Consider the following 26,644-nt stretch of genomic DNA (forward strand, 5'->3'; position numbering starts at 1 on the left):
CTTTTTATTGAGTATTTTTTCCCCTAGAGTTTATTCTTTTTGATGCCATCTGTTTGGAATTGTTTATTCTAGTCACTATTGCCCTTATCTTCAGAACTCGATTTTTGAATTGCAAATTTCTACACACAGTCATTTTTATCTATTGATCTTGCCTCTAGCAGCCTTGTTGAAAAATGTTATAATAGGTTCATCACAGGTGCTAACTATCAAATAATAACAGCAGAAAATAGAAGTGGTATGCTCCCTCCATTCTCACCATAAAAATCTTTTGTTTTTGCGTATCTTTTCTTGCTTTATCGCCCTGCTTAGAACCATATGATTTGGATAGATATGGCTGGGAGGTGGCTCAGTGGTTAAAGCACAAGGACCAGAGTTTGGATCCTCAGAACCCAAGTAAATACCAAGTGGGCATCCTGGGCCCCTTGTAATGATAGCAAATAGAAAATAGAGACAAAGCAAGCTGGCTAGCAAGGCCGATAGACAGGTGTGGTGGTTTGAATATGCTTGGCCCAGGGAGTGGCACTACTAGGAGGTGTGGCTCTGTTGGAGTAGGTGTGGCCTTGTAGTGTGTCACTGTGGACATGGGCAATGAGACCCTCGTCCTAACCACCACTGGGAGTCAGTATTCTGTTAGTAGCCTTCAGATGAAGTTGTAGAACTCTCAGCTCCTCCTGTACCATGCCTGCCTGGATGCTGCCATGTTCCCACCTTGATGATACTGGACTGAACCTCTGAACCTGTAAGCCAGTCCCAATTAAATGTTGCCTTTATAAGAGTTGTCTTGGTCATGGTGTCTGTTCACAGCAGTAAAACCCTAAGACAGCAGGTGAGCTCTGGGTTCAAGTGAGAGAGAGATTCTGTCTTAATAAGTACGTGATGGAGGAAGACTCGGGATATCAGCCTTGGGCCTGCACACACACATGTGCAAACACGAATGCATGCATGCACTACAAGTGCATGATAAGAAAGAGAGAAATGACAAGATGGAGCAGGCATCCTTATCCGATTCATGCTAGGAGGTATGCCACTGTTAATCGAGATGTTAGCTCTGACTTTTTGTTGTTGATCATAGATGCCCTTCATCCAGTGCAGAGGTGCTCTTTCGACCCATTGTCCACATGTAATGTTTTCATCATGTAAGGGCGTCGGACATTGTCAAGTGCTTCTTCTGGATCTGTCTGGGTGAGCAGGTGACTTTGGGTTGTTATTGATATGATACATCAGACTATGTAGAGATGCTTCAGACAGCCTTTGTCCCCACAGTGCACGTATTGGGTGCTCAGAACCAAGGCCGCTGTGAAGACTCACGATGCAACACCTACGAGCCCTCCGGGAACACCTCAGATAGTATATGTTTGATTCTGATTTAGTGTTTGGTCATTGCATTTGGTTTTTTAAACCTTCTACTGTTTAATTTTCAACCATCATATTCAGTGGCTCCTTATGGTGTTGTGACATACGGTTTAAGGAGCTGGGTATTACAAGATGAGCCTACAAGATGGTTCAGTGGGTAAAAAGACACTTGCCACCAAGCCTGATGACCTGAGTTTGTTCTACTCAATTGGAGGCATGACCGACTCCTCAAAGTTGTTTTCTGACCTCCACACATCTACCTTGGCACACACATGCTTATATACATAGACACACACACACACACACACACACACACACACACACACACACACAAAGGGGGGGGGGAGAGAAAGGGGGAGAGAGGGGGGAGGGGGGAGGGGGGGAGAGAGAGAGAGGGAGAGAGAGGGAGAGAGAGAGAGAAATTTAAGAACAACAAAAAAGAAACTGATCATTAGGTAATAAACCTAATGGTAAATAAACCAAGCTTGCCTTCCTGGGATAAACTTCACCTGGTCGTGGTGAAAGATCCATTTACGTGATGCTGTGCTTAGCGTGCGAGTTTCTGATGGATTTTTGATCAATATTCATAATGAGAATGGCTCAGGACTTTTATTCTCCTGTGAAGTGTTTCTCTGGTTCTGTGTCACTGTGTATCTCTTTGAATGTGTTAGAAAGCACACCTTCCTTTTCCACCTCCTGGGAAGTCAGGAAAGGACCTCACATCTCTGCAGAGCTCTGCCGGTGAAGCCACTCGGGTGTGGAGTTTTCACTGTGGGTAATTTCCTCTTTGCTTACTCAACCTCTTCATTACCTGAGTCCGTTTGTACCTTTTCTTTTCTTCTTGACAAATTACATTAGCTTCTTTTCTCATTGGGGTGACCAAATACCTGACCAGAAAGCTGCTGGAGAGGAAAGGTTTATCTGGGCTCACTGTTTGCAGGGATACTGTGTATCCTAGCGGAGGAGGCCCAGCAGCACGAGTTCAGGAACTTGCTCCTCTGGATAGATGAGGAAGCAGAGAGAGGTGAGTGGGGGAAGACTCCAGACTATAACCTCAAGGCATCCCCCCAGCAAGAAAGACCTCACTCCTAAAATTCTACCACCTCCCCAAACAGGGCATCAGCTTGGACAATTGTGTTCAAACATGAGAGTGGGAGGGGAGAGGGTGTCCTGTCAGAGTCCTCCCCATCCTGTCAGAATACTCAAGTAAATCGCAGTACTGCCCTTGTTTTGTAACCTGAGCTGGCCAGACTCACAGTCTTAACCCCTGAGTGCTGGGATGACAGGCCACCACACTTAACTAAGAGCGCACCTTTTCATTGGCTTAGATTCTCCCAAGCACCCCCTTGCCCTTCCAGGGTTGGCATCATTGAGTTCTTCCAGTGTGCAGAGTTGTTTGTTTGGTTGTTTGTTTGTTTGTTTGGTTGGTTGGTTGGTTTTGTTTTGGAGGGGTTTTTTTTTTTTTTTTGGTTGTTGTTTTTGGTGCTCATAATTTTAACCAAGTAGGAAGTGCCATTATTCTGTCCGTTTTACAAATGTGCAGAGGGAAAAGGAGAAGCTGAGTAACAGGTTACAGTCTCCTACCTGGAACAAGGCTCCGGCTGGCCCGAGGGCCCGTGCTGCCCTCTCTGCCCGTCCCCTTCCCATCCAGCTGTCCTCACAGATAGTCAGGTGTGGCCACAGCCTACCTTAGGTCTGACAGACAAAAGAGACTGGGCTCCAACAAAGAAGCGGGGGTTCAGAAAGCACGCTGCAGGAACCTGGGGCTCTGGTGCAGAGGCCCTGCCTGGCTGTGCCTTGTGGACCAGCCCAAAAGCTCTACACAAAACTCTTCCCCACCAGGAAGCCTGTGCATCCTTGGAGCAGCAAAACCTTCGTCTCGGGCTCCGTATGACTCACCCATCTCTCCTCCAGAGGAAGAGACAATCTGTAAGACAATCGCAGACAGAAGTCAGGATCCACCAGACATAGCTCAACATAATTATTCCCGCCTAATGACTTCTGCTCCTTGAGTTGTCTCCAGCAATGACTGCAATCTCTATCTGCCACTGGAAAGCTGGTAGCCAGGGAGCCCCTGCAGCTGAATGATAGGGCCGGGGAGAAATTTGCAATTCATGTTAATGGAGTGTTCAAAAGCAGCCTTGAGGGTCTCTGGAATGGAGGACTCTCTTGCAAGGAAACCTGGGATCAGAGATGGCCTTTGTGAATGGGAGCATGTTTTCTTTGGGGATTCATCTCACTTCCTTGGGCATGTTAGTTATACTGTAATAGAGGGCACAGCCTGCCGAGCCCCAGGTCCTGTAGGGACCTCTGTTCAGGTACGGCCAGGTCTTTGACATTCCCCAGAAAAGAATTTCAGGACAGGGGAGTAATAGAAACAGACTTTGAGTTTATTAAAAGGAGGGTTTTTTTAATTTATTTTTTAATTCTGAATTTCTGATCTTCCTGCCTCCACTTGCCAAATGATGAAATTATGGGGGGCGGTGGGCCACCATGCCTGCTTTTACACAGCGCTGAAAACTGAACTAAGGCCCAGTCGTGCATGCTAAGGAAGCCTGAGTGAGCCATACCCTCAGCTCTAACAAGAGATTTTAAACACAGATTTAAGAAGAAGAGTTACTAGACGGAGAAGCAGGGCTGGGGGTTGGCCCAGTAGGTAGAGGGCTTCGCTGCACAGCAGTGAAGGCTGAGTTTGAATTCCCAGAGTACGGAAGAAAAGCTAGATGCACTCGTGAGCATGCGTAATCCCAGCGTTCCTCCCAGGAGACAGGAGAATCCCTGACCCTGACAGACCTGTGAGCCTGGCCTGACCTGAAGAGTTCACCTCAAATAAGACAGAAGGCAAGGACCAACGCCCAAGGTTGTCCCCTGACCTCCGCATGGGCACCGTGGCACACACATGCCCATATTCACACATAGGAATATACACACATACATACATGTGCTAAATAAGTAAATCAGGAGGAGAACAAAACATGCCCAGAGGAGCAACCGTTCCCTTAGCTCCGGGATCTTCCGTGTGATTTTGGTGGCCCTGAAGTTACATCTTAAAGGGGATGTTGAGGACTCTGAGGTACACCAGACAGAATTACAACCTGATCAGGTGACTCAGGTCACAAAGGTCACCTGGACACTTAGGTCGTTCTCATGGGGAGTTAGTAATCTTTCAAGACAGGGTTTCTCTGCGTAGCCCTGGCTGTCCTGGTGTTCACTCTGTAGACCAGGCTGGCTTTGAGTTCACAGAGATCTGCCTGCCTCTGCCTCCAGAGCGCTGGGATCGAAGGTGCCCGAGAGTTAGTAATCCTGTTTGTGAGATTTCCAGAAACGATCCAGAGCGGACCCAGGCCACGCTCAGGGTCATCCGCACCCAGGCCTTCGACACAGTTCACCGCTGTTGGCGTCCTTAGTGGGAGCATCTCTATATAGAGATAGAGAGAGAGAGAGAGCATCTCTCTGTGTCCGCACCCTCCATGGCAGGTGTTCATCACTCTGGAATTCGTGATTCCCAGTGGGGCAGAGAGTTCGTCCATTCCCTTCCCACAGTTCCATAGCCTTCTCTTCTTTCTATCCTTCCTGTTACCCATGAAGAACTCGACCACGGCCGAGGTCACAGGGTGTGCCCAGTGTGTGCCCAAGGTCACTCAGCTGCTAGACAAACTTGAAATAACAACTTACCCTGGACCCTCCCCAGACCCAGCAGGTCCCTTTTAAGCCTGGGAACCTCTCCAGGGGACAGGGATGGATGCTACTAAGTGCTTTCGTGGATTGGGTGTGGTCCCCTGATGGTCATTAGAGCTGTCCCCAAAAGGCCAACACTGGGCTTTTGTAGCTAAACAGCCAAGGCACCTCCCGCTGTTGAGACAAGGCTCTGTCTAGAGCAGTGGTTCTCACGCTTCCTACTGCTGTAGCCCTTTAAGACAGTTTCTCATGCTGTGGTGCCCCTCAGCCATAAAATTATTTTTGTTGCTACTTCATAAGTATAAATTTGCTACTGTTTTTGAATTGTGATGTAAATATCTGTGTTTTCTGATGGTCTAAGGCGACACTATGAAAGGGGTTGCAGCCCACAAGCTGGGAACCGCTGCTCCAGGGAAACTGAATGGTGGAATGAATATATGTTACCAAGAGGATATGTAGACTGGCTTACACGGTAGGATAGTGGAGTCCAGCGCTGGGGAGGCGGAGAACCCTGTATGTTCAGTACAGGAAGCTGCACACCTTAGCAGTCTCAGGCTGGTGCTGAAGGTGTTGGAGGACTCCTACACAGATTCTGGTCTTGTGTCTGGGCTCTGATAGGTTAAGGCTAGACGGGGCATCAGAACCAGACAACATGCACTCACCGGCAGGGAGGGAAGGTGAGCAGCCATAAGCAGTCCTTGTATTGGTGCCACCCACCCTCAGGGAGGGTCTCACTCCTCCAGTTGATCGTCCCAGAAATAACTCTTACAGACTCACCCACCCCAAAGCGTGGTCCAGATCCAATCAAGTTGACAACCAAGACTAGCATCAAAGGCACTGATGGTACAGCATCTGGGGAGCCGAGAGATGGCGGGCTGGTGTTTACCTGCTCATCTCAGGGATGGGGAGACCCCTCGTCCCCCCACATCTAACCCCCAGTGCATATTCACATCCCTAAAAGAAGGTGGGATGCTTGCTCACTGAACTCCTGGTAATTTTTTTTAATTAAAACAGTGTTTTAAGAGTGTGTGTGTGTGTGTGTGTGTGTGTGTGTGTGTGTGTGTGTGTTAGGAATGGAGCATGTGAACCTGAGTGTAGCTGCCCGTGGAGTCCATAAGACCCTCTTGGAGCTTGAGATGGTTACAGACTGTTGTGAGGTGCCTGACATGGGTGCTGGGACCAGAACTTGGGTCCTCTGCAAGAGCAGTGCATGCTCCTCACCACTGAGCTCCCTTTACAGCCCACATTTGTAAACTCCGCGCAGGTTAATATATAAAGTGTTTGGTTTTTTCGAAGTGAGTTCCTCAAGGGCACCATCATACTTAGTGCCATTGTCCATTGTTCTCATTAGTGTCCTTCCCCTGACCCCTCCCTCGGCCTCCTGCCCCCTCCAGTTCCCTTCCTCCCCTTGCTTCATCCCTTGTGCTTTCATGTTATGTGTATCCTGTTACCTCTTCCTACCATAGGATCCTTCCCTCTCGGGCACATCACACATCACACACACACACACACACACACACACACACACACACACACCATACATATACACACCACACATACATACATATACACACACACCACATACACACATCATACATATACACACACCACACATACATACACACACCACACATACATACATATACACACATACCACATACACACATCATACATATACACACACCACACATACATACACACATACCACATACATACATATAACATACATACACACACCGCACCACAGAGACACATACCACATACACACACCATACATACATATACCACACATACATACATACACACACACACCACACACACACCATACATATACATACACACACACCACATATATACATACACCACATACACATAGCATACATACACACCACACTGCACACACACCACACCACACACACAGACACATACCACACACAAACCCACATACACACACCATACATACACACACCACACATAAATACATACACACACATATCACATAAACACATCATACATATACACACACATACCACACTTACATACACACACACCACATACATACATATACCACATACACATAACATACACACACATACCATATGTACACACACCATACATACCCCCCACATACATACATACATACATATACACATATATACACACATATACACATATATACACACTACACATATAGATAAATACACACACCACACATCACACACATTACACATATACATATACACACACTACATATATATACATATGCACATACCACATACATACACACATACACACCACATGAATGCATGCATGCATGCATACATACATACATATATACACATACACCACACACACACACACACACACACACACACACACACACACTCCCCTTTTTTTGAGTCTGGCTCATTTTGCTTAACAATGATTTCTAGGGGTTGGGGATTTGGCTCAGTGGTAGAGCACTTGCCTAGGAAGCGCAAGGTCCTGGGTTTGGTCCCCAGCCCCGGAAAAAAAAAAAAGAAAAAAGAAAAAAAAAAACAAAAAAACAATGATTTCTAGTTACTTCTGTTTTTGTGTGAGTGTCATGATTTTGCTTGTGCTTCTGATTACATAAAATCATGTCATGTGTACACCCTGTGATCAATTCTGTTAATAACAATGATGAATGCAGAAAGCAGGGCTTGGGTTGAGGGATTTGCATTTTGGGTGTTCCACTTAGTCAAGAGTGATGTGGCATGTCCCAGAGTCTCTCCCCTTTCAGAGCCCCTTGGAACATGGCTCTTGGCCAAGGTTGTGGGGAAGGCAGGATGAAGAAATCAGAGGCTGACATTGTATGCCTATTTGCCTGGTGAGTTCCACTGCAACCACCAGGCTGTGCGTTCTGATGACCTTCCACGGGGTTCCACTCCTTTCCACCATCTGCCTGCACTTTGACACCCTGAGTGTCAAATCAGAACCCCTAGAACCTGTGAGTCTGGGGGCTTTGAAACACCTTGAGAAAATATAGACAAGGTGGAGCACGGGGTATCCGAGGTCAGTGAAGCTGGTCTGTATAGAACATTGTAGAAGACATGAATGCTGTGTGGGCCATGAACTGAGTGAGGGCAGTGACTGTGGATGGTACAGATGTCCCATTCTGGTGTAGGGTGTTGACCAGATGCGATGAGCCCAGGGGATGTTTCTGAGCACCTCTTTCTCTCTCTCTCTCTCTCTCTCTCTCTCTCTCTCTCTCTCTCTCTCTCTCTCTCTCTCTGTTTTTCTACAAATATAAAACTGCCCTAAAATAAAGTCTGTTAAAAATACATATGGGGGGAGGGGCTGGAGAGGTGGCTCAGTGGTTAAGAACACTGACTGCTCTTCCAGAGGTCCTCAGTTCAAATCCCAGCAACCACATAGTGGCTCACAACCATCTGTAATGGGATCTAATGCCCTCTTCTGGTGTGTCTGAAGACAGCTACAATGTACTGTATTATTTTATATAATAAATAAATAAATCTTTTAAAAAATACCTATGGGGACTGTCGAGGTGGCTCAGTGCTTAAGCGTTCGTGCTGTTCTTTGAGAGGACCCTAGTTCTTCCATGTTGAGAGGCTCACAACCACTGGCTAACTCCAGCTCTGGGGGATCTGGTGCCCTCTTCTGGCCTCCACAGGCACCTGCACTAACGTGCATATTCCCACACATAATATGTGCACATATCTAGTAGGGAAGTACATGGCTTTTCTAGTCCAGATCTTGGATTTCTGGTCTGAGTCTAAACTCAGGGGTATTCCTTTGTAAAGCACTGATTATTGAGTGCCTGCTTTGCACACGGCTCCTGGCTAGGCACTGGTGCGTGGTAATGAAGTGAGGCGTTCTTGACATTGTGATGTCCGGTCAACTGGGCTGGGCGGGAGGGGGGCAGGCACACAGCCCCCACCCTTACCCCCAGTCTGCAGAGCAAGGGGACCTCCAGGACCTCCTGCTCTTTAGAACAGACCCTGGGGTGAACAGGTGCTTGGTGCAGTGAGCGCATACTGCGATCATCACTGTGGGCAGAGGGACTCTACACTAGAAGGGCAAACTGAGACAGTGCTGTAGCCTAGGAAGAGAAGTTGTGCTCAGGTGACGGGACTTTCCTGTCCCATCCTGACTGCCCCTTAGCTCTTGAGTCAGTTACCAGCCTCCCTGTAGGCCCCATTCTCCCTCTCAGGGAAATGGAAGCTACACCGGACCTCCCTCTTTGGTCTGTCCTGGGGATCTCAGGGGACAAGGACGGCTTTTAGTGAGGTGTAAGACTATTTAGAACAGTCCCATAATACTGTTCACTGGGAAGAGTTCACATGAGAAGCAGACAGGGAGGAAAGAGATGGCCTTCAGAGCTGACTCTACAGGTACAGTGGTTCATGCTGCTGACTGTATGTTTCCTTGCCCAGATGGGCGAGGGCTTGTGTGCTGTCTGAGTTAAGTCATTCAATGTATAGATCTTCTATGGCCATGCCCTGAGCCAGGGAGGCTTGGCTGGGCAATATGGGCTTTGAGGAGAAGGCCTGGGGGTCACCCCCAGTAAGGTCCAGAGCAGGACCTTGGGTGCTCCTTTGAGCCTTCCTAAGCCCAGCCTGGATGCTCCACCAAGCCTCCTAATGACTAGAAGGGCTAAAGAGCCAGGAACCACCCAGAGCTGCACTTGATGGTCCAGTTGCCCAGTTGAGTTATAATTAATATTTTGAACCTTGAGAGCCATGGCCATAACCACTGCCTACATTGGCTTTGTGATGATGTAATCTCAGCTGAGGGTGGCCAGTACCTCACCAGGCTTCTGTTAATAGGGGAATCATAGGACTTACATGCATATACACACATACACACATGTGCACATACACATGCACACATGGTACACACATGCATACTCACTTAAGCACACAATCAGCTTTGCCTGGATGTTTGGGGCAAGTGAAGGGATGTTGTGAGTTTACCCAGATGCTAGTGCCCCACATGACCTGTGGTCTTCTTTTCCAGGGGCATGGTCTAGCAGCTCAGTCAAGCCTGTGCATCATCTGATCCCCAGCAGTTCTGGTCCCCCTTGGCCTCTACTTGGCTCTAGGTAAGTCACCCTGGGGCCAGTGGGCCTGCAGAGCATTAGGGCTGTGGATGGAAGGGGTAGCTTTTGTAGAGACTATGGGGACAGTCTCCTCAGTGATCTCAGGGAACAGGTCAGGAAACTGAGGCTGAGAGGTAAGAAGAACCCTGTAGGTTCCAAGTTCAGCTCTCTTCTTGGTCTCTGAGAACAAGTGTGCCTGTGTTTGTTCCTATAAGCTTGTCTGGGGAGAAGAATTGGGAACTCAACATAAAAGCATAGAGCAAAGATTAGGGCTTTCTCTCCTGAGTTCCTTTTATCTTCCATGCCCTCTGCGCCCCATGTTTCCTTCTCCCTTCCCACGCACACCTTCTCCCTTGCCTTCTCCATCCGAGGCCATACCTTGAAAGAGGGAGCAGCACCCCGAATGGAGGGGTCAGTGTGCCTTATCCCAGGATGAGCCAGGCCTACTTAACCATGAGGCCAGCACACCGCCATGGTTTCTGAGGCTGTGCATGTGTCGTGGTTCTTGCTAATCCCAGTGGCTGATACCTCGAGAGGCTTGCAAGAATCAAAGGCAGATGTCGAGTGGTAGCTCCATCTGTGGCTCTGGTAAATGCAGCTAGCTCCCTAGAGACTTAGACCAGCAGCTCCCAGCATACCTGGGTGTGGCTGGGTCCCCCCCATCCCCACCAGACACCCACACTCCTACAGCATCCATAGATCAATTTCCAGGGCACAGGGTGTCCTTAGGACTTCCCCCGGGTGGAGTACCTTTTCCTGCCTTCATCTTCCGGAGGAAGAGGCTATGTCCTACTGCCTTGTTCTTCACTCCCCCACATTCCTTGGATACTCTGTCCAGGTCGTCAGTGAATCTAAAGGAGATAACCAGAAGGGAGCCTTTGTCTTGAAAAAGAGGGTCTTTGGGTCCCCTCAATAGAAAATAGACATGATCGCCTGTAGAGAACATTGCGGGGGGGGGGGAGGGGGTTAGAGTGAGAGCAGTTCCCGAGTCTAAACGACTGAAAGCCACCCGCCACACATGCCTTCCTGCCCCAGGGTCCTCAACTCCAGCTGCCACAAGTGCACAAGTGCACAAGTGCACAAGTGCACAGTAGGGTCCAGCCACGCCTAGAAACCGATGTCTGGAAGCTGGAGCAGACAAAGAGGTCAGAGAAAGTAGAAGTTCAAGCCTATGGGGTATCTCCTCATTCTGAGGCCCTTAGATGCTTTGGTGTACACCCAGTGAACCCTCGGTAGCCACACACAGACCTCGGCACTGAATGAGGAGAGTCTTGACCAGATAGTTCTTTCTAATCCAGCGTCAGAACTTGGCCATGGTGTCAGAGGTCAGGGGATGCCCAGTAGAAAGACCCTTCTGATGATGGGACACTTCCTCCATCCCCATCCACCTGCCTGTGGATGAAAGCACGTCCACGCGTGGGGCCCAGCCACAGCTGTGCTCAGCATGTATTGAAAACATGCCCTGTCCCCAGTGAGTCTGAGGGCTCTGACTTCTAATGGCAAAGAAAAGCAGAGTATAGCCTGGGCCCTGAACTCATAACGTAGAGAAAGGTAAAACTGGAAAGAGGTCAGGCAGAGAGGGTCGCACGTAGAGGCTTCCCTTTGGGATAAAGTATTCCTGAAGAAGGTGTGGGAGCAAAGGCCCAGTGTCGGCCGTAGGAGCGGAGACAGAAGCAGCGGAGGTCTGCGTGGCTGGAGAGGATGGAATGATGGATCAGACAGATGGGGGCGCAGCGAGTCACAGACTCAGCAAGGATAGCAGGCACAGCCTGCAGCTCAGAGCTCACCGTGTACAGAATGGTAGCCCTGGGTCTGTAGATGATGACCTCCGATTGCAGGTCTCAAAGATCAGTGTTGCAAGGAGAGGGCTTATGTGGCTAACGGCATCTTCTAGAACAGCGGCTCTTAACCTGTGGATCATGACCCCCCATAAGGGTCACATGTCAGCTATCCTGCAATCAGATATTTACTTATGATTCATAGTAGCAAAACCCCAGTATGAAGTAGCATTGAAAATAATTTTATGGTTGGGGGCCGCCAGAACATGAGGAATTGTGTCAAATGTCACAGTATTAGAAAGGGTGAGAACCACTGCTCTAGAAAATTCTGCGTTAATGGCTGGAGACTGAGTGCGCTGTAGGAAAGAGCACCTGAGCTGACCCACTCTGTAATGATCCCTACCTGGAGACGACCAGCTCAAAAATCCCGCGTGGCACCTCAGGCAGCAGCCTGGCTTTCCTGGAGTAGATTCTTGTGGGGGAGCGTCGTGGTTAGAGGGTGGGAAATCTTTCCTGTGTTGTACGTAGGAGCTTATTTTTAGGGTAACAATGACTTGAAAGTGTCAAGTTTCTCTCTAACTTTACCTCAGAAGGCTGTACCTGGAGAGCAGTGCTGACCGTTGTGAGAACACACACAGCCAAGGCACACTTGGCTTTCGGGTCCACAGTGGACTTCTCAGAGGGATGGGAACTACTGTCTTCACCTGCTGTTAGGGAAACCTACCCCATCAGGTTCAGTGTGAGCTGATGCCCTGGGCCGTTGGTAAGCAAAGCCAGCCTGGATCTTGGCTAGTTGGAGAACAGTTTAACTGCCAATCACCTGGGTTCAGTGCTCCTAACAGGACAGAGCCAGGGACACTAGTCCATACCTATGGGCAAGAGGTCTAGGTTCTCTCAACCAGAGCTGAGCCATCTCAGACACCTCCCCCTGTATCCTGGCCTCTCCAGGTGGGGTCCTCATCAATCCTTTTCTTCCCTCTCCCCTGGCTCACCCTGGGTACAAGTTCCTGAGTTCCTGATGCAGCCCAGGTTTTATATGTCTCTGTGGTTGATCTTTTGAATGGTCTTGGACTTCCCCGACCCAATGTGTCAACTTTTAGGCTAGAACACAGGAGACCCTTAACAAATGTTTGATTGTTGGCAATTGCTGGAGTCTCCAGGTCTCAAGAAAGCCCACACTTTGGCTGGAGTTAAGACAGTGGCTTAGAAAGGATGGGCTAGGGGCTTGAGAGGCATAGCTCAGCTAGTGGGGTGTTTGCCTAGCATGCATGACGTTCTGAGTTCCATCCCTAACATGAACTGGTACACACACACACACACACACACACACACACACACACACACACACACACCTGTAATCCTAGCACTCAGGAGATAGAATCAGGAGGATCAGAAATTCAAGATCAGCCCCAGCGACGCTGCATGTTTGGAGGCCTGTCTAGGAAAAGTGAGTCCCTGTTTTAAAAAGAGGGGCAGGGGAGATGGCGGGACAGGCTGGACCAGATCATACAGAGAGGTGCAGAAGTAGGGGTAGGTGACAGGTACAGGAGCATCAACGAGGACAGCGCCTGTGAGCTGCAGAGCCACTGTCAATGGCTGGGTCTTCTGGGGATCTAAAGGAGTGCCCAGGCAGCCTGCTCCCTCCCTCCCTAACTTCCTTCCTCCAGTGAAACAATTACTGTGGCCTTCCTGTGTATGTTAATTGGTCATGAGATCAGTCCCAGCTGTGCCCTGGGGAACTGGAACCCAGCCCTGTGCCCTGGAGGGGGGGTGGGTGGGAGAGGAGCAGTTGGTTCATCTTGAAACTCCACTTCTGTGCCTCACCCTCTGCCCACCACCAGCCTAGACACTGTATTTGGCATTATAGGCATAGGCTCTGTGGAGAAGGGCCCGGGCTTCAACCAGCAGTGAGCATCTCACACAGCTGTGCATGCATGCCCCTTGCTTTGCTCTGGGGGTTCACAGAGTAGGTCTTCAATTAGTGCTTGTCACTGGGGCTTCACTTAGTAGGTATTCAGTTATTGCCTGTCACTGGGACTTGACATAGTAGGCATTCAATCAGTGCCTGTCGCTGGGGCTTCACATAGTAGGTATGCAGTTAATGCCTGTCGCTGGGGCTTCACATAGTAGGTATGCAGTTAATGCCCGTTGCTGGAGGTTCATAGTCAAGTTTCTGAATGACTCAGAGGCTCCGTACAGACCTGTGGCTTCCGGCCTTGTGATAGCAAGATTCAAACTGGCCACGGGTGGCCTTTCCGAGCTGCCCACACCATTCCTTATAAACAAGCTCCTGCCAGGGCTCAAGACTAGCTGCTGGGGCCACTGAGGGGCCGTAGGCATATCCCATTCCCCTGCTTAGCCTTCTCTGCAAGGATGGGAGGGAGTGATGACGGTTTAATAAGCATGACTTACTGTTTTTATTTCTTCCCAAAGACATTAGCCATGAGTCAAATAGTTGGTGAGAGATTCCCTGGAGGTTTTCTTCTGAGCTTAAAACAAAAAACAAAAAAAAAACTAATTTGTGGCGTGAGTAGAGAAGCTGTGCTTGCAGTCCCCAGATCCACAAGCTTCATTGGGGACCACCTATCACAGGGGTCCCTTACCCTGAGGACAGAGCCCTCTGTCAACACATAGCCAGCTCACCTAACATTTAAGGTGACGTTTCTCTTGATTGGCTTCTGCCCAAAGCGTACCAGTAGAATGTGGCAGAAGCTCATTCACTGGGGGCACATGAATTCTATTCCTCCAGTTCACTGGGGAGCCATGAGGTGGGAATCTAGACATCATTCAGTCAGGAACCGGGGAGAAATGGAGCTTTCTGCTGTCGACTGGGAGCCGTGAACCTGCCAGACAGGACATTCATGTCTAGGAAGGAAAAGAGCCTTTTGATGTACCCTAGAAGACTGTCGTGTGGAGGAGTCACATTTTAGAGCTGGGGTCTGTCTGCTCAGGTTTGCACTGATCAAAAGCCACTGGAGAAAGTGTGTGTGTGTCAGGAAGTGCCCTCCCAGGCCATTCCAAGGCTGGCAATGATCAGGATACCTGGGCTTGTGCAAGTGTTTCAACCCGCCATTACAAATGAGTATAGATCATGGGCTACCTCTGTTGCTTCAGGCTTTTACTCTGGCTTTCACCCAAATTGAACCACCCTTTGCGATGAATCTGAATTCCTTGGGTCTGATGGTATTTATTCCTTCTTTCTTTCCCTAGCCTTCCCTCCTCGCCACACCCTACATTCATCCGTTATCCATTCCTCTCATACTGTTCCTCGCCATCCCAGACCCTTGCGAGTTGTTCTAGTCCAGTCGACACTGTTCTGTTACTGCTGAGCAGTATCGTGGATTGTGAGCCATTCATCATCCCCCTCAGTGTGCCTGGAGGGGTAACAGACCCAGAGCCGGGTAGCAGACACAGACCTGCTGATGGTGGTCTCCCCTAAAACCTGAGCCTAGGAGCTCTTGAAACCTAGCAGCTGTGAGGGGCCCCTGAGTCTGACCCCGTGAACTGCCACCCCTGCCCCCAGGTAGATGGACCTCAGGTAACACGTGCCCATGCTCTCTCTGTTGCCTAGCGACTCGCCTCTGAGCACACTGAGGCTCCCTCTGAGGATTCCTCTTCCCTGTCCCCTCAGTCAGCATCTGAGGTTAGGGTCACTCGCCCAGCACATCTAGGCCAAATCCATGCACGTTTGGTAGAGGTGTGAACAGAGGTTGAAAGAGGAGTGGCTGGATGAATGAATGAGCAAATGACTCATATTCTTGTGTGTAAGAATAGCGAGTTCGAGTGTGTGTATGTGTGTGTGTGTGTGTGTGTGTGTGTGTGTGTGTGTGTGTAAGCTATGCAACGTGTATGGCGTGAAGTGTGAGTCACTGCCTGAGGGTCCCTATCCCTCACACTCCTATTCCCAAGGACATCAGTAGGTCTGGACTTCCCGGCATACGGGCTGCAGTGAGAGAAGGGGCCTCCCTCCTTCTGCAGCCCCACCCCTTGTCAAGCAGGCCCTTGGTGCTCGGGCCCCTGTACTAGATCTGCCCCTCAGCAACATGAGCCTCTACAGTCCCTGCCCTGATGTTTGCCTGACTACATCCTTCCTTCCCTCCCCTCATTTCCTCTTTGAAGTTCAGGAGTTGAACGAACGTCACTGGCCCCACCCCAGGGATGTGTCCAGATCACTGTGACCCCAGGCTCTGTGCCAGCACAGGACAGGGTTTTTAATGCCACTGCACTAGGCGTGACCTGCAAGAGAAGCTTTTCAGGTCTGTGGCTTGCCGCCTTGCTGCCTTGCCTCATCGGGTGCAGTACTCTGATGGAGCTCACTGGTCAAGCTTGTGGTCTTTCACAGTAAAAGTCCCCCAGTTTTACCACTAAGCATTTCCCCGGTGTCCCCTCATAGCTTCCTCTTCCCTCCCTTTCATAGAAATAGTTATGCTGTAAACTCAACACACAGGGACATTCACTCTCTGTTTACAGCGCGGGAGACAGGACTCAGAGAAGTTGAGGTAGCCAAGAACATAACTAGAAAGGAAGGCTGTAGGCAGGGATTGATCCGGGGACCACCAAATCTGCCTGTTCCATTGCGGCCTGACACAACTGCAGTTCCGTTGAGAGAGGGACACACAGAGACTCAGTCAGGAGCAATGAGAAATATTCTACCCTGCTTGATGCTAGGCCTGGCTCAGGACCCTGGAGTAGGCTCTCCCAGGAGTGTTGGGTGCTGGCCACTGGCCAGGACAGCCCGAGTCAAGTCATTGACCATGCAGAGCCAGTGCTAGAGGGCCCGTGCCATTCCCTTGTCTACTGGGGAATGACCGTTACTGGCTCCTTTGGCCTGCAGCCTCAGAGCCTAGTTGATATGAACTGTCATCCTGCCCAGTCAGGAGCCTATGTGTGAGTCATTCCAGAGCCAGCCCAGGGCCCCCAGAGAACCTGTTGCATCAAGCCTGAGGCCAACGTGCCAACTTGAGCCTGGGTGCTGGACATCAAGGCAGAGAAGCCCACGCTGGCTCCATCCCACCAGGACTGATTGCACAAGACATCCATCTGTGGAGGGGCTGGGGGACCAATATGGAGGTCTCTGCCCCTCTCCTGCTTACAGTAATGTCTTATATACCCTTCAAAAGAGCACATAAGGCATGCTGTATTCCAGTAATTTCAACAGACCGAGGAGTGTCTTGATTTCAAGGCTGCTGGGCTGTATAAGAAGGTTATCACAGCCAGACAGTGTTAGCACACACCTTTAATCCCAGTACTCAGAAGGCAGGAGGATCTCTGTGAGTTCCAGGCCAGCCTGATCTACAGAACAAGTTCCGGGACAGCCAAGGCTCTACAGAGAAACCTTGTTTCAAAAAATAAAATAAAATAAAATAAAATAAAGACTCTGTCACAAGAAAACGGGGGAAAGAGGGGGGGGGGGAGGATAGGCGGGAGCTGGCTACCACTGTTGGTAGAATGCTTGCCTAAGATCCACAAAACTCTAAAGTCTGTCACTAAGTACTGCACAGATGCAGATGGTGGTGCACGGCTCTAATCCCAGTCCTCGGGAAGTAGAGGCAGGAGGATCGGGAGTTCAAGGTCATCGCCCTTTATATAATGAGTTCAGTGTCCAGCCTGGGATATATGAGACCCTGTCTCAAAAACAGAGTGTGTGCCCAGGCCACAGGAATGAGACTGTGTTCGTGTGATATCGGTGTCTGTTCCTCTGGCTGTTGCCTTGAGCTTCCTCTGGGCAGTGAAGCATCGATTGTGTCCTGAGGTTTTTGACTGGCTAGTTCTCCAAGGTTTCTTCTGTAAAACTGGACATTTGGTAAGGAAAGTTAGGGGCTGGACATGCCCTGCCTTTCATGTCTTTCCAGCTATCCCTATTGCCAGTTCTACTGTGATTGGGTTGGTTATCCTGGCCAGTCCTCTGTCCCCATGGCGATACTATCATGTCTTCACTGGGCCGCTGCTGTGTGCTTCAGAGCAGTGTGTTCTCCCTAGCTCTGGCCCCAGCTCTCACTCACACACTGCCTTCTGCCTTCCCTCCTCCACTGCAGGGAACTAACTGTCCACATGTCCCCACTGGTCCCATATAGAAGCAGAGGCTGCAAAAGGTCTGGCGATGCTTAATGTGGCAGCCCAGCCATCACCCAGAGCATCTTTGATGATGATGACCTCTTGGGAAGGAACAGGAAGCCTTACTTGGGACCCCATAGCTGGGTGGCTGTCCAAAAGGAGGGACATCAATCAGCATCTGGCTAGTGGGCAGCCCCTAGTGTGACACATTCCTGTGTGTCCACTCTGCTGTCACTATTGTGCCAGAATGGAGCTTTCTAGAAGACTAAGCCACCCACCCTCACCTCTCACATTCTTTCCTGAATCCCTGACCCTGGAGGTCACAGAGCTTGAGAGCCCTCAGGAGGGTAGGACAAGTCTCCTGAGCCTCATACTGAGCCTTTGAAATGTCATGCAGCCCTAACTTGCAGTAATCAAACAGTACGTGTACCCTGCCCTGTTTGGGGGCACTGAGGGGGCTCACGGAGGTAGTCATTAAATACAGCAATGCAGTAACCGAGAGTCTGAGAGATGGCATGCTCTCTGTGTGTAAGCACAGGGCCTGGGTTCAGGTCCCCAGCACCCGTGTAAAGAGCCATGTATGACCCTGCACCCTGCACCCTGTGCCCTGTGCCCTGTAACTCCGGCACTGTGGGGTGGAGGCAGCAGGAACCATCCCAGGGTCTTTCTGGCCAGCCAGTCTAGACAAAATGGTGAATAGTACTCTCCAGGTTCAGAGAGAAGCCCTGACTCAAAAATATAAGGCAGAGCTGAAGAGAGGGAAAACAAAAACAACATACGGGAGGAAGAGAGTGATTAGGGGGCCATACTGAGGACTGGAGAGCTGGTTCTGTGCTTAAGAACAAGTCCTGTTCCTCCAGAGGAACTGAGTCCAATTCCCAGCACCTGCATTTGGCTCTCTGAGCCACTGGTAACTCCAACCCCAGGACTCTGACTTCCTCCCACCTCTCTAATAAGCACATGGCATACATACATGCAGACATACATGTGAATAGGAATTTAAAACACAAAATATGTTTTAAAAGAAAAATACAGCTGGGCAGTGGTGCACACACCTTCAATCCCAGCACTCAGGAAGCAGAGGCAGGTGGATCTCTGAGTTTGAGGCCAACCTGGTCTACAGAGTGAGTTCCAGGATAGCCAGGGCTACACAGAGAAACCCTGTCTTGGAGGAAGGACAGAGTAAAGAAAAAAGAAAAAGACATTCTCATGTCAACCTCTATATCCTGTATGCTTTTGTGTATGTGCATGCCTAAGGGTGAATATGTGTGTGCATGAGGGTGTGTCACACACACAGGGAAAGAAAAGAGAATTCAGTGCCTGATCTGAGGAAATGCTCTGAAAAAAAAACAGGACCAGAGTTTGAAGGTGGTTGTGAATTGATGCTAATCCTAGAGGCCTCTCCTAAGAGGAAGAACCAATACTGAGGGAATGACCCTCTCTGACATAGACAGGAAAAGGGGCAGAGAGGCAGAAGAACTGCAGATGCAAAAGCCGTGGGGCTGCTCGAAACAGGGTCCAGTGACGGGAAAACCAAGATAATAATGCTCTACATGTCTAGGTTTAATAGATCAGAAGTGCCATTGAGATGTTGGGAAGAATGGCCATGGACTCTGGGAAATCTGTCCCCGAGGAGTAGTGGGATGTTTGTGTCTGAACAGGCTGCAGGGTGTGAGGAGGAGCTTCCTGGGTGACTGGAGCGGGTGTGACCCAGATGAGCCTAGCTCAGTGAGGAGAGCCACCCACATGGCCCCCTTCCTGTTACAGTAGCAGTTTCCGGTAAGAAAGAAAGTTCTTGGGGATTTCCTGTTCTTTTCTCCACCTCCTCCAGTTCCCCAACAACTCCTGTGTCAGCCTTGGGAGAGAGCAAAGGGAGAGAGGTCCGGCAGCACAGGGTGGGGTTTCCCATGCAGCCTTGCTAGCTGCCCCTCTTTCTCTTGTGACATTACACTTGTACCTTGTTGCCTAAGTTTTACACGTATGGATTAATTTGCATGTGATGGGCAAGTGTCAGAGTGTATGTACACAGGTCAGAGGACACAACTGATGGGACTCAGTTCTCTCCTACCACATGAGTTCCCAGGCTTACACTCAGGTCATCAGGGTTGGGGGCATTCTAGTAGCTCTTTTTGTTTTATAACCATTGAGGCTCTGGGGGAGGTGGGAGTCTGAGCTCCTGGGAGTGGCTTGGAGTCAGAAGGTTTTATTTGCAGCGGCTAGAGCTGCCACACGGGATCTGTGGCTCAGATGTCTGAGTTTGCATGTAGGTGCCCAGTAACACCCTAGCCTCCCCCCACGTAGATCTCACTGGGGGCTGGCTGTTATCCCACTCAGAAGAGGAGTATACCTCTCCCACTGCAGCCTTCTGCTTCCCTGTCGTGGGGTCAGGCTTTGGGTCCTGGCTTCTCCAGAGAGGTCCAAGGAAGCCCCGCAGGCTAGGTCTGTGGAACTGAGGAGGACTGCAGGATGGGGAGCACAGTACCTTTCACTAATGGTGTCAGTGAGTAAGATGATCACAGGATGCCAGAGGGTGCTAATTGTCTGAATAGGATCCCCATTTGGTGGCATCAGCTCTGTAGTCCTTGGTACTCCCCAATACTGTCCACCAGAAACAAGATGACAGCTACATGCATATAATATGAGATTTTCCTACAGCCACAGGGAAAGAGGAAAGAGAAAGGGGGGTGGGAGTTAGGGTGAGCAATGTCCACAGCCTGTTGGATTTAACCCATTGTATTCCAAAGAGGAGCCCAAATCCTGTGTATTTTACACTAAGGACTTACTTGAGTTTAGACCAGTGGCTCTCAACCTTCCTAATGCTGTGACCCTTTAATACAGTTCCTCATATCATGGTGACCTCCCAATCATAAAATTATTTCCATTGCTACTTTATAACTGTCATTTTGTTACTGTTACAAATCGAAATGTAAATATATGTGTTTTACCATAGTCTCAGACCACCCCTAGGAAGAGTCCTGCAACTCCCAAGGAGTTGGGATCCACCCATTGAGAAGCTCTGGTTTAGACCTACTATGCTTTTCTTGCCTAGTTTAGACATTGAAACCGGTATCAGCAGAGGGCTAGGGAATCTGCCAGTCTGCGCCCTCTAGTGTCCGTCCAGCCTCAGTGCAGCTTGTGTAGCTCGAGGTGCATCTCCTGCTACACTTACCAGGGCAACTGCCTGCCCTTCTCCAGAGGGCAGCCCTGAAGTAGAGGCTGAGGTTGCTTGGGTCTCCCACATTTGGAGAAAAGCAGGACACAGGTCCAGGTTGTTTTGGAAGACGCAGTCACCCCCGCCCCCGCCCCTCCAGACAGGGTCTCAGCTGCAGGAGGAGCAATCTGCTGCCGGTCACTGTCACCGTAAAGAAGAGCATAGTTGAGGCTGCTTTCAACCTTCCACCTTCTGTCCCACCTGACATGGAACAGGCTCTCCGTCAGCCAAGCCCTGATGGTCTGTTGAAGTTCGGATCCACAGAGGACTCACCCAGTCTCTCCCAAGTCCAGGACCTCATCAGGGTTTGATACCCACATCTCCCACCATCTTCCCTCCGGGGTCTATGTCCAGCAGCCCTTGGCAGTCTGGCTGATGAGATTGCTGAGTGGCAGGAGGAACTGTGTCACCTGTGTTCCTAGCCAGCACTGAGCCGTGGCTAATGGGACACTGAAGCGCAGGGTTCCCAAGGGCCTCTCTGAGCGACAACAGAACTGTGCTGTTAGCCAAGCTTTTTACTCACAGTACCCAGCTTGGGTTAAATATTTTCACAGAGCTCCCAGCTTCTTGCTCGCTCCTTCTTCTTTTTTTTTTTTTTTTTTTTTTGGTTCTTTTTTTCTGGAGCTGGGGACCGAACCCAGGGCCTTGCGCTTCCTAGGTAAGCGCTCTACCACTGAGCTAAATCCCCAGCCCCGCTCCTTCTTTACCTTACAGTACAGTGTATTAAGGACAATAAGAGCATAACAGAGACCCGGGGAGAAGGCGTAGAAGCTGTTAACTCCCTCCCCCCAATTCCCATTACCGTGAAGTCACATGTCCCCGATGCTCCAAGGCTGTTGTCTGTCTGATCTAAGCCCTGCTAGAATAGGAAGTGTTTTAAGCCAAGTAGGAGGTGGCTGTGTGATCCTCAGGGACCCTCATTCCTCACCCCCTAAAAGATGAAAGTGGGGTTGTCTGATCAATGAAGCCTGGGTTAGTCTGATGGCCAGAGCTAGGCGGGCGTTTCTTCTGGGGAGCATGCACAATGACTTTTTTTTCTGTCCCTGCAAAAGCATTTGTGTCTCATCAGGTGTTTTCCCAGACAGCTAAACATCAATAAGGCTGGCTCAGTTGCTTAATAAATAACAGAGGGGTCACAGGGCACGCAGCACTGAGCCTCTCTAGAATCCTTTCGGTGCCTCCAGGGGAGCTAAAATGAGGTCTTTTGTATTAAATATTTTATCCAGGTCTCTGTTAGGCGTCTACGGGAGTGTGCCGGGAAGCGTGTGTGAGACGCCAGCCAGCATTAGCAGTCTCATGAAAGTGGGCATTAGAGGTCTTCTTCCGCCATGACTTTGACAGCCACTTTACTGGCGAGGAGTTTCTGTGGGTACCAGCTAAGTGCACCTTGGAAACTCATTGCCTCTCAGGATGTTAGCAGGGAAGGGGCCCAGGACAGAGCCCAGCTCTAACCTGGATCTTCTCTTTCTCGAAACTCCTAGCTGAGCCAAGGGAGACCCCTTACCAGTCCAGTTCTCCTTGGAGGCTCTGTCATCTTCCGTCGTCCCCTTTTGGCCTTCAGTTTTGACTCTAAATGCTGTCTCCCTAGTTCTCCTGCTTAGGAATGTGCCATAGCAGCTCAAGGCACTCAGAGTAGAGACCACAACCCAGCCTGACTCAGGCCTCTTTACCTCACGAACCCAAGAGACTGGAAAACACTGGAACAGGTCCTGACCACCTGCTCAAGTCTCAGCCACCCTCCCAAGTGGTGGGGTGGATCTGTCAGCCCAAGCTTCCATACACGAAGAAGGAGACTAGGGTGGGGAGCTCTCTGTGCAGAGCCAGCTTTCTTGCCCTCCCTGGGGGTTCTTTGGCTAACTCGATCTGTGACTGTTAGTCCTCTGTCCCAAACCTCTATACCGAATCCTCATCCCCTTTGCAAAGAGGTGGTGGGTCACTGTCACTGACTGTACTGAGCTAAGCGTTCCGATGGCTCAGGACTGGCTGGCTGCCAGACATCCGTGAATCGCAGCAGCACTTAGCATTGTACAGGTACGTTTTTTCTCATCTTGGTGGAGTGGAATGTGGCAGGGCGGAAGGATTCTGCTCCAAGCCCTTCCTTACTGGAGTTTCAGAAAAAGGGCCAACCCTACCCCCTCTTTCACCTTATCTCATACCGCTTATGCCATTGGTCCCAAGTTCTTAAGATGACCAGACTCGTTCCCATTGGCGCCACCCTTTCTTTGAATGAGCTTTTTTTTTTAAGATTTATTTATTATATATGAGCACACTGTAGCTGTCTTCAGACACACCAGAAGAGGACATCAGATCTCATTACGGATGGTTATGAACCACCAGGTGGTTGCTGGGATTTGAACTCAGGACCTCTGGAAGAGCGGTCAGTGCTCTAACCACTGAGCCGTCTCTCTAACCCTCTATGAATGAGTTTTCACGCAGAAGCAGATTTTCAAGCCATTGTTCTCCTCAGATCCAGATCCCGAGGCTCAGACCCTTCCGTTTCCCTTTTCTACATTTCATGAACCCTCAACGCCTCAGGGATAGCCCTGAAACACAGTTTGAAGGCTCCCAGGTCTCGATCCTCCTTTTGATACACTAGCTATATCAAAGTTCTTCCTGCCTCCAAATCAGTGGATCCTGGGAGTAAGGGTGTGTGTGTGTGTGTGTGTGTGTGTGTGTGTGTGTGTGTGTGTACTATAACACAACAGCAGGAATGTCCTAAACCAACCCAAAGCCTGCGTTTCCCCTAGCAGCCTGACACCAGGGAGGAGGTGAAGGCTGGGCACAGGCACAGCCCTGCCTTCTCGAGCTCCTGCCTCTGAAATATTTGGTAAAGGAGCTGGGAAACCAAGCATCTCCTCCCGCAACACCAAGGCTGTCTGCACTGCAGCTTCCTCTCCGCCGATATCGGCAGAGCGGGTACGAGGAGTTTGGCGTCTTGGTAGCATCTGTTAGATGATAAATCACAGACGCGGCAGCAATGTGTGTTCAGTGAGGTGAGTGGATGCCGCGTGCATGAGCTGGAAACCAAGGGTCTGTGGCAAGGCTGTGGGGTGCGGGGCTGTTGGTCATGAACAGGAGCCACAAGCACAGGGCTGGCTACGGGGGCAACGGAGCTGTTACTGCACTGCCCTCCCTGTGACTGTCCTACCCACATGGGAGCCTGGAGTCGGGTCCTGGCTCACTTAGAGGTTCTGCAGCTCTCCGTGGGCCAGTTTTCTGGTCAGCAGGTTGTATCTGATATGTGAGGTTTCTAAGGGGACCCCAGTCAAGAGACACACTGTAAGTCTCCCCTCATTCGGTGGTGAGGACCTTGGAGCCATGGCTCCACCAGGGCTAGGCCCTTCTTTCTTCGATACTAGTATTTGAGCAGGGGACTCCACCCCCAGCTTGGTCCAACCTGGCTTCTCTACCTCTTACCTACCACCCCAACCTCTGCCCTGTTTTTTAGGGTACCCTGCCCATCTTGTTTCGCGCAGTTCTATCTCCAGCCTGAGGGCCACCGCTGACAGTGACATCCTAGCAGCCATGTCCCTGGCTCAGTTCAGCGTCCCTTCCTCTAAGTGCTCCAGTTCCCTTCTTCCCTCCCCCTCCCTCTTTTCCCCTCTCCCTCTCTCCTTCCTTCCTCCTTTCCCCTCTCTTCTTCCTTCCTTCCTCCCTCCCTTCCCCCCTCCTTTCTTCCCTCCTTCCCCACCCATATTCCTGGAGGGCCCCGATATCTCTTTTTGCAACTCTTGTCCTGCTCAGCTTAGGGATTCTTTGGACCAACCATCACCAGGTGTACCACCCTCCCACTGTTGGCTGCCCTATTCTTACCTCTGCTTCCATGTTCCCAGTGTGGTTTCAATTGTACATGTTTTGTTAATTGAGTTTCTAAAATGAATTGCCTACAATAAAACTGGGGCATTTCTATCTCTTCCCAAAGAGTTATGGCACGCTCTTACCCCGTGCTGGGGTGTGGATTGGAGCACTGGGTGGAGGGCCCCCCTGAGAGCAGCTAGCTCTTCATCTATGTGCTTCTCGTAGGCCTATGGTGAGCCCTCAGCCACTGGAGTCCTCCTAGAGCCGACTTTCTGTAGCTGGAGAAGTTGGCCCCATGAGTTCCTGTTCAGAGCTGGATGGAGCTAGCTTCTGTGGGAGGGGCGGTGTACTTCCAGCCAGGGAGAGGTTAACTGACTCGTGGCTTAAGCCCAGGCTGAGGATGAAGCAGAAAGAGAACACTGTAAACCTTGGTAGAAGCAAGGCTGTGAGATAGGAGGTGAGTATAGCAAGGAAAGAGAGGATCTGTCAGTCAGCCATCATGGGGGGAGACTCAAGAGGGCCCATGCCTCACTGTGCAGGTCCTCCAGAACCTTAGTTCTGCCCTTTTGGTTTTTTTTTTTTTCCAAGGCAGGGTTCCAGGCTGGCCTGGAACTCAAAGTTATCTGACTGCCTCTGCCTTCTGAATGCTGGATTAAAGCTGTCTGTGCACTCTATCTCTTCTTGTTGTTTCTGAAGCCCCTCCCAGGCAGGACTCCCGCCCAAGCATTGTGCTGTTTTATCAACTCAGAGGTTCTTAGACATGCCACACTCAAGAGACAGAGGCTGGGCCACTGTGACTTGGGTATGCTTATTCTTTGAGCAGAAAATAGAAACAAGGGGAACTGGGATCCTGGAGAGGGCTTTACAGATATGTGACACCAGGCTAGCTCAGATGATGATTATTTCTGATCAGGATACTACGGACATTTGAGTTGGTTGTTTGTACATGTACACAGAAAGCTAATGGCCTGGGAAGGAGGGAGGAAGATGGGAGGTAGCAAGTAATACCATGTGCGTAGCTCGTCTTCCTTGACGGGATCCAGCACCTAACACTTGGAATCTGTAAGCCTCCAAGCTGTTCAGAGTGGTTTCCCTTGGGACGTAGGTAGAGGATACCACCCACACTCATTCTTCTACAGGCTTCAAAAATAACTGAGCTATGCACGTGTGTTACTGTGAGAAGTAAAGAAAACAAAATAACTGAGCTATGCACGTGTGTTACTGTGAGAAGGAAAGAAAACAAGATTGCAGTAGTGAATGAGTATCAATGTCCAATGGCAGATCACTGCAGGGTCTCACACAGGGGCCTTGTGGGAGACCGAAGTGGGGTCTGCTTTCCAATGGAGCACAGTCCTGGATTTCCATGGGGACCTGTTTCAGCTGTTAACATTCATATCGACATTCACCTACCAATCGATGCTAATTCTAGAGCCTCCCTGTCAGAGAAGTACCTCAGGCATAATAACGAGCGGGGACTTCCTAAAGCTCTCCAGGTGCCTCGCCTCAGGGATGAAAGCATCATGGTGTGTGCTGGTAACTTCTCCCAGTCAATTATGTGAGGGCAGGAAGGGAGGTATGGGGGAGTCTGGACACCCCCTGCCAATATGCCTCAAAGCTTTGTTAATATCCTGGTCCCTGTGAAACCCTACTCTATCCAGATTTACCCAGAAATCTAGGTAGGAATGGGGTTGA

At 50.0% G+C, this 26,644-nt stretch overlaps 1 protein-coding gene across 9 annotated transcripts in view; it reads left to right on the forward strand.

Annotated features, from left to right (window-relative positions):
* Hpcal1 (hippocalcin-like 1) overlaps nucleotides 1-26,644 on the forward strand; it is a 106,556-nt gene that overhangs the window by 71,700 nt on the left and 8,212 nt on the right. For 7 of the 9 annotated variants that reach the window (XM_063262355.1, XM_063262353.1, NM_001394053.1 and 4 more), the window contains one exon: nucleotides 10,030-10,114. The exons of 1 other annotated variant lie outside the window; for it this stretch is intronic. The gene's annotated coding sequence lies outside the window, so the exon portion shown is untranslated. Of the gene's footprint in view, nucleotides 1-1,071; nucleotides 1,183-10,029; nucleotides 10,115-26,644 lie in introns of those variants that run through there. One more of the 9 variants, XM_063262354.1, reaches the window with a different exon arrangement.

Source organism: Rattus norvegicus, chromosome 6, assembly GCF_036323735.1.
Source record: "Rattus norvegicus strain BN/NHsdMcwi chromosome 6, GRCr8, whole genome shotgun sequence".
Lineage (NCBI taxonomy): Eukaryota > Metazoa > Chordata > Mammalia > Rodentia > Muridae > Rattus > Rattus norvegicus.